General features: G+C 43.9%; 1 pseudogene; it reads left to right on the plus strand.

Moving 5' to 3' along the window:
- LOC101642164 overlaps positions 1-4,528 on the plus strand; it is a 10,235-nt pseudogene that overhangs the window by 4,895 nt on the left and 812 nt on the right.

A 4,528-nucleotide genomic window follows, 5' to 3' on the forward strand; every position in this document is an offset into this window, starting at 1 on the left:
AAGAAGAAGAAGAAGAAGAAGAAGAAGAAGAAGAAGAAGAAGAAGAAGAAGAAGAAGAAGAAACCAGACCCTCGAGGAGAAGAGACTGGTGATGATAACTGAGTTCATGTTTTGGAAGACGAAGGCTGGAATCCAGATCTCTTGACACCCAATGCTCTGCTTGTCCCAGAGGCTTATCTGCATCAGGGTGGACTGTGAATGAACATTTGAGGGGCCCCTGAGGGTACTGTGATGGTTAATTTCATTGGTCAACTTGCTAGGTTATGGAGCCCAGATGTATGTTGTTAGGAAGTAGTTGCATGTGATTCAACCAGGTGGTATTAAGTAAGGCAGATTATCTTGTATAATCATGTGAGTGGACTTCAATCAAACAATTGAAATCCTTAAGAACAAAATGAAACGTGTGCTCTACCACTACATTAGAAATAGACATGTTGCCAGACCTTGTTCACGCGTTACCCTTCTCATTGCCTGGTTTGTGGATATGTAATGTAAGCCTGTAGGAATCTCTAGACTGTTATTGGATATATGAAATTTGGACCTTCCAGTCCTTATAATTGTGTGAGCCAAGTCCTTAAAATCTTTCTTTCCCTCTTGATCATATACAATAATGTAAATAGATAGATAGATAGACATCACTGCTTCTATTGCTCTAGAAGTCAAGTATCAGCTATCTCTCTGTGAAATTCTGAAGTCTTACAGCAGGGAAGACCACTCTAGAACTGATGGTATTGACCTTGGGAAATATTTTATTGTGACTTGGATAAAGGCTTATGAAGCAGATCAGTTGTCCATTCAATGATTCATATGCATTTTGTTTCATACCATTGGTTGCAATCCCAAAATAACATGATTCATCCCACGTCTCCTCTCAGTTTCCTGTTTTCATTCCTCCTTCTTTCCTAAACTGTCTGACTATGACGTGGAGTAAATACTGCCATTTTGATCTCAAAAAGTTGATTATTGTAAGGCATGTGCATCTTGCTATTGTTACCCTTTCTCTTTTGGTCTCACCTGGCTGGTTACTCTAAGGTGTGCCTATCAACCTAGTGTTATCATTCTCCTAATAAACCTGCCTGTTGTTTGGCTGAACATGGAGGAATGGGAGGGAGTTCATTTCCAGACCTGAAGAATGATGAAGGGTAACAGTCTCAGGGGTTCCCTCAATCTCAAGCTTGGTCTTTTGTATGATCTCGAGTTTTCTTCCATACTTTCCTCCCACGTCACACAGGACCTTCTAATATGATCCATTTCAGAGCTATTGGTAATGGCACCATCTAGCTCTGCTTTCAGGGTTGTGGGGATGATGTTTGCATGTTCCCTTAGTTCGTCGACCTAATTGTTTACACATGTCTCTGATTCCTTCACTCCTCTTTCCTCTGGAAAGGGGGAGACCAGTGGTTTCCATTTCAATGGCGCCCACCAGCTTTTAAGACCGTAGTTGATAGTCACCAAAGTTGGGTGTAGAACATTGCCTTTGTGAACTGTGCTCTCCCAGTTGATCTCAGTGCCTCTGAGATAGGGGATTATGAGGAAGAAGCTTGGAGAAAATCAACAACTGCAGGGGTGAGAAAAGTGTAAAAAGAATTCCCCCCCTCCCTACTGCCCTATCACAACAAAGCACCTGCTCATTCTTCAAGGGTGCCAAAGGGTGTCCTATAAAAATTTCTCATCCACCCTGTGACCCTAATCTTTCCCCTTCAGATTTCTTTTTGCTATCAAAACTTAAGGGACCTTTGAGGATGCTCAAAGTGCCATTTTGAAGTGGTGCAAATTGAGGAGCACAGAATGCCTGGGCGCAGTGTCAGAGAGATGGAGATGCTGCAGTGAGAAGTGTGTCGACCTAGATGGGGATATGTCAAGAAACAACAGTTTCATATTTTGATAGCCTGATAAAGGTCTCCATGACTTTGTAGTCACACGTTTTCATTTACTCTTATATAAGGATACCAAAACTCAAAGCAGTCAAGCTAAAAGACCAAGACGACACAGGTTCTAAATGGCAGAACAGAACTCTACCCAGGAATCTGACCCGAGTCCCTATTATCCCCCGATGTCTTGCTCATGAGTCTGAGATCCCTCTTTCCTGGGGAAGAAGACGGACCTCTGGAAGAAGAAGAGAAAATAAAATGAAGTTCACGACGTGGCTTCCCAGCCTCCAAAGGAGACGGCAGCGCTCGGTGCCCCCTCCTGCTCCTCCTAAATGGGACGGGAGGCAGTTTTAAGGCAGAGGAGAGTTCTTAGATGAGAAGCCATTTGGGAACTGAAATGAGTTTGTGAACAAAGTTGTGGCTCTTCTTCCCTGGAGACCACTACAAATAGGACGCGGCAATCATCAGTGGTTCGCTGCTCACCAGAAACCAGGGTGGGCTGATGAAAAATCAGCCAGGGTCAGCTCAGCTGTCCCACTTCTGGCAGGCCTGTTTTGCAAGAACACATGCTTGTGGACCAGGACAGTATCGGGGTGGGGGGAGTGGGGGGGGCAGGAAGGGGTGGGGGTGGATGGCTGATTATTTAGTCGTCTTGAATTCCTTTGTTCTTCTCAGTGTTCTTTTACCAAGTGAATCTTCCTTAAGATTGGGCTTGACCCATTTAGATAACATCTCAGAGCCCACTTGTCACATGTCATATGTGGCAGCATACTTTGCAGGAGGCTGCCCCTTTTCTGGCATGGGCTGTGGGACCTACCCCCTTTGACGGACCCATTGCCCTAGCATCTGTGGTATGGCTGACTAGGTGCTGGACCTCCAGCCTTCTTCACAGCTCCACCTGATTATTGTACCTAGCGATGCCTGCTCTTACTGCTCACCTTCTCTGGCCTCCTAGCTTGTGCTCCATGCTCTGGTGATAGCTTCTTCTTTCTCGATGGAGATCATTGATAGATCTTTCCTATGGCTCATTTGGGCCTCCCTTCTATGTATTCCACATTTGCCATTTGGATTTTGTCTGTTCTAGACTAAATAAAATATCCACTCTGGATCAAATGTTTAAATACGTTCACCTTTGACCCCAGGAGAAAAATGGACAGGAAGTGCAGGGTCTCAGAAGAAAGAGGGCTGCTGGTGTTCTTGACGTCAGCTTCCCCGTTCAGTTCTCGCCATTCAGACGTGAGTCTCCTCATCTGCAAACTGGGAAAGAACAATTGTTCCTTAATGTGTTTTGGTTTTGTTTTGCTGTGTTTGCCAAAGGTATGGTACAATTTCTGACTTTGGGAGGTACTTATGAAAGATGGCGGCCATTGCTGCTGCCCGGATGGTTCTTAGCCTTTGACTGTAGGTCCCTGGAGGGCTGGATAAAGAGGGGAGATGGTTAGCTTAGGAAGCTCAGCCCTACCAGATGTTTCCAGGGGAGCTGTGGAGAGGAAACATCTAGGCCCAGTCATGGCACTCAGGGTTCTGGGGAATGGGTCTGGGAAGCTTCAGACTGCGTAAGGACCAGAGCCTGTAGTTTCATGGGCCAGCTTACAAGGAAAGTGCTATGGGGAAAACTCAAGTGTACGTAGGAGTGTTTTTCACGTTTCAAAAAAGGTGAAATGTTGATTGATGACAAACCTCATTCTGGACGTCCATCACCTTCCTGAATGGATGAAAACGTTGACTCATAATGCATTTGGAGTTCATTCCACCAGGTCAGACTGTTAATCAAGCTTTCTATTTAGAGGTCCTGAAAAGATTGCATAACTGCACAACAAAAAGGCCTGATTTGTGGCAGACAAAGGATTGGTTTTGCCACCAAGATAGTGCACTTGCTCATGTGGCCATCTCAGTGCACCAGTTTTTTTTGCAAGAAACAGCATACCTTTCTTGTCCCATGCATGTTACTCGCCTGGCCTCACTCCATTTTCTTTTTGCTTCCTCGAATGAAGAAGGACATGAAAGGACAGTGATTTGACCATGTAGAAGACGTGAAGAATAAAATAAGGGAGCCATTTTAAATAAAATTGAATAAAACTGTCAGCCATTCAAACATTAATTTGAAAAATGTTTCCAAGAATGGAATTGCATATTTGACAAATGGGGTAAGTATAAGGTGATAACGTTTTTTTTCATGTTTTTTTTTTAAATTTAAATACATAGCTTTGGAAAAAATTCCAGTTTTGGTGGGGATCCTCTCATACAATTCACATACCATATATTTCAATAGTTCAATAGCATTCATAAGAGTTGTGTGATCATCACCATTATCAATTCCAGGACATTTCTTCTTCCTTGTATTCAATGCTGTTAGCTCCCCACTTCTCTCCAACCTCCTCTGCCATGTCCCTTTGAAATGTATTCATCCAGTTACTGTCTCTGTAGGCTGACCTATCCTGAGTTTCATATACAGAAAACCAGAAAAAGTCAAAACAAAACACGAACAAATGGCCCAACAATGACAGAATGAAATAGAGAAGAATCTCAAAGCAGAAAATCTTGTAAAAAATGGAACAATTGCTTTCCAGCCTGGTCCCGGCGCCATGGCTCCCTGAAGAAGGGCGGTGAGAAGAAGGGCAGTTGGGCCATCAGCGAGGCCGTGACCAGAGAGCACA

Source organism: Echinops telfairi, unplaced genomic scaffold, assembly GCF_000313985.2.
Source record: "Echinops telfairi isolate 266 unplaced genomic scaffold, ASM31398v2 ScPeMD7_11;HRSCAF=52, whole genome shotgun sequence".
In the NCBI taxonomy this organism is placed as follows: Eukaryota; Metazoa; Chordata; class Mammalia; order Afrosoricida; family Tenrecidae; genus Echinops; species Echinops telfairi.